Source organism: Acinonyx jubatus, chromosome B2 (assembly GCF_027475565.1).
Source record: "Acinonyx jubatus isolate Ajub_Pintada_27869175 chromosome B2, VMU_Ajub_asm_v1.0, whole genome shotgun sequence".
Classification (NCBI taxonomy): Eukaryota; Metazoa; Chordata; class Mammalia; order Carnivora; family Felidae; genus Acinonyx; species Acinonyx jubatus.
This window is the reverse complement of record NC_069385.1, coordinates 129,460,238-129,467,882: the sequence shown is the minus strand read 5'-3', so window position 1 is coordinate 129,467,882 and position 7,645 is coordinate 129,460,238.

Genomic DNA, 7,645 nt, shown 5'->3' with positions numbered 1-7,645 from the left:
AAGCAAGAAAAAGAAATAAAAGATACCAGAATTGAAAGAAAAGAGTAAATTTGTCTCTATTTACAGATGACATGATTTTGTATATAGAAAATCCTGAAGACTCAACAACAAAAAAAATCTGTTGGATCTAATCAATCAATACAGTAAAGTGGCAGGATGCAAGATTAGCATACAAAAATCAGCATTTCTATACACTAACAACAAATTTTCTGAAAAAGGAAGACATCAATCCCATTTACAATGGCATCAAAAGTCATAAAATATTTAGTAAATTTAGCTAAGGAGGTAAAAGATCTCTACTCTGGAAACTATAAGACATTGATGAAATAAATTAAAGAACATACAAATAAATGAAAATGTATCTTGTGTACCTGGATTAGAAGAATTAATAATGTTAAAATGTCAACACTACCAAAAGCCATCTATAGATCCAGTGTCATCTCTATCCAAATTCTAATAGCATTTTTTGCAGATGTAGAAAAAAAACTCCTAAAATTTATATGGAACCACAAAAGAGCGCAAATAGCCCCAAATAGTCCAAAATAAAAACCTGATAAAGAAAAATAAAGCATCAGAACAATATGGTATTGGCATAAAAACAGACAAATAGATCAATTGAACAGAACTGAAGCCTAGAAATAAACCCATACATATAGAGTCAACTAATATTTGACAAGGGAGCCAGGAATACTCAATGGAGACCATCTCCCCAATAAATGGTGCTTGGATAATAATTCACATATAAAAGAATGAAAGTACACCCATATCTTATGTCATCCACAAAAATCAACTCACAAGTGATTAAAGATTTAAATGGTGGGGGGGATGAGGAATAAGAGGAAGTTGGTCAAAATGTACAAACTTCCAGTTATAAGATAAACATGTACCAGAGATGTAATGTACCAGGTGATGATTACAGCTAACACTGCTATACGATATACATGAAAGTTACTAAGAGAGTAAATCCTAAGAGTTTTCATCACAAGGAGAATTTTTTACCTTTATTTTTTTTCTTCTTCTTTCATTTTAATTGTATCTGTATGGGAAGATCGACGTTAGCTGAACTTATTGCAGAAATCATTTCACAATATATACAAATCAAACCAACATGCTGCAAGTCTTAAACATATATAGTGATGGATAAATAAAACTTGGAGGGGAAGTAAATGAATTTAATTGCATTACTTTCTAGCATTTGGCAGCCTTAGGGCTTTGTGTAAGAGAAATCAAAGTAGTCAGATATTTCATTAATTCAATGGGGGGAATGTCAAAATACCACCTTTGTATACACTAGTATATTAATTACATTTTTCTCTTTTCATTTGCTTAGGGGTCATATAAACAACACTTCAAACACAACCAAACTATTTAGTTTCCTGAAAATTCACTTCCATAAATTCTTTAAGTTTTGTGTTATTTACATTTTTAGAAATCTTTAGCACTACTGACACATGCTACAACATGGATAAACCTTGAAGACAGTGTGCTAAGTGAAATAATCCAGACCTAAAAGGATAAGTACCATTCCCTTATTTGAGAAACCTAGAGTAATCAAATCATCGAGACAGAGAGTTGAGGGCAGTTTGTTGGAGGCTGGGGGGGAGTGGGGAGGGCGGATGGGGAGGACGTATGGGCAGTTCGTGTTAAATGGATGCAGAGATTTAGTTCGGGAAGATGAAAATATCTGTGGATGGTGGCGATAGCTGCACAACAGTTGTGAATGCCATAATGCCATTGAACTGTACACTTGAAAATGGTTAAAGTAGAAACAATTATGAAAGAAAATTAATCAAAACTATCTGAAATCCTTTTCACATTATCAAAAATACTAAATGTGTGATACTACTGCTGAAAAAAAATCTGGATTATAAATATTAAAATTTCCTTGGGGCACCTGGGTGCCTCAGTCAGTTGAGCGACCTACTCTTGATTTCAGCTCAGGTTATGATCTCACGGTTCGTGGGTTCGAGCCCCGTGTTGGGTTCTGTGCTAACAATGCAGAGCCTACTTGGAATTATCTCTCTCTCCCTCTCTCTCTGCCCCCCCCCCATTTGTGCTGTCTCTCTCTCAAAATAGATAAACTTACAAAATAAAATAAAATAAAATAAAATAAAATAAAATAAAATAAAATAAAAATTCCTTAAGAGATGAATGGATATACCTTATCTTACACACAATTGTGCGTACTGTTCCTGGCCAACAGTGGTTCTGTATCTCACTCTGTTCAATGATCAGACCTCTACATTTCATATCTCCATACTTTCCTCCTATTTGCAAACATCTTTTATTAAACCATTGTCCTGGAGTAAAAGACTCTCCACTCAAGAGCTAGATAGCTTTGGATTTTTAAAATTGGTGTGAATGTGCAGAACTTTTAGTAAGTGGAATCATGGGAATTCAGGAAAGTAAGCCCTGAGACAATGAAAATTAGCAGACCATTTGACAAAGAAAAGACTGAATCAAGTTTTAAGGAATGTGACTATAAAGGGGTAGCATGTGGGAGTTAGGAGGGTTATGGAAATGTTTTTCATGTGCTTATGGTTGCATGAATCTCTGCTTATGGTTGTTAAAATGTATAGACCAATACAGCACTTTACAATAAGTAAAAATGTTTTTCAACAGTGTAGATCCCAGTGTTTAATTTAGTCATTTCTGTCTTTTGCATCTTGTCTTGGTCATAGAATCCACATCCTAGGCATCACCATTGGCCATGAGAGTACACTTGTAGAGGATAAGAGAGAATAGCTAATAACCACCCTCGAGTATTAAACAAACACTCCATGATCTCTTTAAGCAATTGAAAGAAAGTTGATCCAAATTAAGCCCGTGCTATGACATTCCACTGTTGGTCTCTCCTGGTTCCACCCTTGATCTCTCTGAAGCTTCAGAAATGTGCCCCCAATAAATATTAACCACCAGATACAGGCCAGCATCTCCCTGTTCCAGAATATGCCTCTTGTCAGCTCTCCTTAGGATGTAATCAGACCTACATTTAATATACTTGTAACAATAGCAAAGCGCCTCCGGGACATTATGTGAAAAGTAGAAGTCAGAAATCATTTTTGCTTTATTTATTATGCTGTCATTTACTGTCATGTGGTAAAGGCCGAAGAATCTAATTCCCTTCGCTACTGGGATTGTAGCAGCTTGTCTTTTCTATGCAGATTTCATATTTGAAAGATACTTAACTGGGCTGGCTTGTTACCTGATATTGCTGATCTGGTATTCCCAACTGCCTTGAGTTCTCATGTGGAGAAAAGTGAATTCAGTCGGGGTCATCTTGCAGAGTTTGGTGGACCTACAACTAGGTAAACACAAAAGATAAGCTTTGGTAATAGAATAATGACTTGCTAGCCACATGGCTTATGTCCAGGATACATTTCTTTTTCATAAGAGTGCAAATGAGGGGGCACCTGGGTGGGTCAGTCAGTTAAGCCTCCGACTTCGCCACAGGTCATGATCTCACATGAGTTCGAGCCCTGCGTCGGGATCTGTGCTATGCTGACAGCTCAGAGCCTGGAGCTTGCTTCAGATTCTGTGTCTCCCTCTTTCTCTCTGCCCCTTCCCTGCTCATGTTCTGTCTCCGTCTCTCTCTCTCAAAAATAAATAAACTTTAAAATAGATACATAAAATTTAGATATTTTGTTCATCATGGATCTCACGTTAATTTTAATTTTAAAAAAATGTTGCCTTAGAATGTTATTTATCTTAATTGTTCAGATTTTTGGCAGCTGAGAAGAATGCCTTGCTGACCTTACTCTGGTCCCAGACGGCAGCACAAAAAAACTTAGGTGGAAAGTAATGGAATTTCCTTAAGAAAAAATGCAAAAGACTGAGCAATATAACAATGATTCTGCCATTCAGTATTGTATTTTACCAACTATATTCATTTCCTACGGCTGCCATTACAAAGTACCACAAACTGAGTGGCCTTAAACAACATGAATTTATTGTCTTGCAATTCTGGGAAGCTGGAAGTCCGAAATTACGGTGTCTCCAAGGTCTTGCTCCCCCTGCAGACTTTATGGAGAGAATCCCTCTTTGTCTCTTGCTGGCTTCAAGTGAAGGCTGGAAATCGTTGGCTTTCCCTGGCTTACAACTACATCTCTCCATTTTCACCACTATCATCATGTGGCCTTGTATCTCTTCTCTCTTCTCTCTTCTATCATCTTCTTATAAGGACACCAGAGGTATTAGATGAAGGTCCTACCCTCCTCCAGTATGACCTCATCTCAACTAATCACCTCTGCAACGACTTAATTTCCAGATAAGGTTACATTCTGAGGAACTGGGGGCTAGGACTTCCACATGTCTCCTTGGAGGACACAATTCAGTACATAACACCCAACAAAACAGTCGATAATTCATATGTTACTACATATTTAACCTGCCAGCACATCAGGTTGCATGTGTGGTATTTGTGTGCGATGTGGCAGTTTGTTGGTGGCAAATGAAGGTCTCATCGGCTACCTGATGGTCCCACTCTGCGCTTTCAATCACCAAATACCTTCCCTTCATGTCCCCTGCTGATCTCTTATTCTCTTCTTCTCTTGCTACCTGCCGCCTGTCATTATTCACTCTGTTCTGACCTTCAATACAGCTCCTTAATCTCTTGCCACTTTCTAGTTCCACTCCCCACTCGTGTCCCAGGGCCCCCCAGGTAAAGAGCCCATACCCTAAACAGCCCATGTTCTCCACCCAGATGCTTCCTGTCCTCATTCAATTGACCTGAGTCTCCTACTCAATGCGTGTGCCTAACCTTTGCTACACCTGGGTTGTGCAGACCTCATGTGAGATGATCCTTATGCATCCTATTTTCTAACAGCTTATTTTGCTCACTGCACGGGGAGAGTCTCCTAAACTCCTCATGTGAATCGCTATCAGACTCAAGATTCTATGAGGGCTTGGGGGAGCAGGAAAAGAGAGAGAGCAAAGACTTAGAAATGCAACATTTGTCTATCACCCCCACGCACTGGTTTTCTATTCTTCTTGGACAGCCACCACCTAAGAGCCGTAGACCATTTGTTTAATTACTTTGCTTTTCCCCAACTGCTAGTAATGAAATGCTGCCCTCTCTAAAATAATTTCCTGACTATTTGCTAAGATTCATCTCTGACATTTCATTAAATATGATCATTTAACTGTACAAGTACAAATGCATTTTTAATTTAGCTTACTGCAGATATTACAGATGTGGGGAAATGAATTCGTATTGCTCTAGGACAAATATATCATTCACATATGCATGCGACAAAAGAACAAATTATTAAAAATTACTGAAACTTCCATGAAGATTTATATTTAACTTTTCCATTTTCAATCTCCATGTCATTGCGAAAACATATAGCATGTCACTTTGTCAGCTATGATTCTATGAAGAATGTGGGGGTGGGGGGGAGGTGGATTCCATAAGAATCTTGATCAATAGCCTGCATCTCTGTCATTGACACAGTGTGGCACTAAAAGAGGTGGAGACCGAGTTTCAAGTGTGAAGTTAGGAGGTTAGCAGTCTCACCACTAAAGCAGTAGGTTTTTGCCTTCTCTACAAAAGAAGATGGCAATAGGAGTGTGTCCTCTGTCCCATGTACTATAAATCCAACCATAATACATGCTAAAGTCTTGTTTAGTCGGAAAGGACTCAAAATGTAAACTGGGGTGCCTGGCTGAGTCGGTAGAGCATGAGACTCTTGATCTCAGGGTCATGAGTTCAAGCCCCACGTTAGGCATGGAGCCTATTTAAAAAAAAAAATGTGAACTCACATTCTTAAATGTCTTCCTGGTGTCTATTATCCTTGGATTCAAAACTGACCAAAGGAAAGAGCAGCTTGGCTTCTTTGACTTTGAGCTACAAAACCTAGAATTGACAAGTCATGAGCTAACGATTATCGTATAGGGTATCACGTATTTCCACAGAATGTACTTTTATTATTGTGGAAAGAAATAAGCCTATTTTCAAAAATCTTTATGGTGTTTTTTTAGACTGAGGACAAAAGCAAAATAATAGAGGTTTGAGGCAGAAGAAAAAAATTCTTTCCAAAGTGGAAATTAGAAAGAAGCTTGTCATTTCCAGATATCACAAAGCTAAAATAACTCAAATATCCTTCATACTTAAGACACCAATAAAATAAAAATAGTGTCCAAGCCATCTACTAATTAGTTTCGTTAGTTTTCAAGTCATCTGCTAACTATAAGATTTGAAGCTTGGAAGGGACCTTTGAGATCATGTAAATTACGCCCAATTTGGTTATTTTATAAAGAAGAGCAATGAGGCTCAAATAATTGGCATGGACACACAAGGAGTTGGTGGCCAAACCCAAATTAAAAGGCAGGGCACCCAATTCCAGGTCAGCATGTGATTCTCCAGGAATTACTAAAATCCACACAGAGAGAGAATGTAAGTTCCACTTTGTTTATGAGGATAAAAAAGTCTATAATCAAATGACCAGTATGCAGCTGAGCAGTTAGCCATCAACTGAGTGATCTGTGCCTCGTCTACTCACATTGGCAGGGGTAAGAAGGGTTAATTAATGACAGGGAGTTAGAAGAACTTGCCTCATTGGCCTAGTGAAAAACACTTACCTTCACAGACCTCCTAGCTCCCAGTTTAGTACTTTGTCAGTATGTCTTTGATGGTTAAGTTTATGTGTCAGTTTGACTTTGTGCATCAACCGTGCCATTCTGGGTGTGTCTGTGTGTTTCTGCATGCGATTAACATTTAAATAGGTAGACTGTGTGAAACAAATTATTTTCCCTAATGTGGGTGGGCCTCACCCAAGCAGTTGAAGGTCTGGCTAGCGCAAAAGGGCTGACCCTCCGCAGAGTCACAGGGAATTCCTCCTGCTTGACTGCCTTGGAACGAGGACATTGGCTTTTCCTTGCCTTCGGACTCAAACTGAAACATTAGCTCTTCCTTCAGGTTCTGTACTATCAGCCCTCCTGGGTCTCCAGCTTGCCGGTTGTAGACTTTGGGATTTACCAGCCTCTATAATTACATGAGCCCATTCCTCACAATAAATCTCTTCCTCCATATATATGCATCCTATTGATTTTGTTTCTCTGGAGAACTTGCTACAATATCCCTGGTCTCTTTCAATCTCACACTATTTATCATTGTTTTTCTAAATTTTCAATTCCCCATTGAGAAGAAACTTTAACTCAGGCAAACACTGTAGAAACCCAACGCCCAAAAGAATCTGCAGAAGTACAAAAACTTGCATACCAGAGCTCTTAGATTAGAGTTCTAAAATTGATGCCACATAAATATCACGCATAAGAACTCTGTGTTACAGTAGGAAGACTCATTGTCCCAGTATCGGTTTAGTGTGAAACTGACCAACCCAGTCGTCTTCTTTTGCCTACAGAGATTTTGAAATATCACACTGAGTGATCACACTACTTTCAAAATTACTGGCACTGCTTTGGTCACTCATATTTGATTTGGATTTTCTCTCTTCTAATGAACAAAATATCTTTCTCCCTTACCAAGCTGTGAAGGGGACGTTTCCAGACACAGAGTGTCAAAATTCAAGAGGAGAGAGGCAGTTGCCCCAAAGTTCTTTTACTTGTGTGTGGTAAGTGGTAAGCCTTGCTATGTGATGAAGCAATTGGGCCAGCCAGGAAGATCTTTAATTCATGCGCTCCAGGC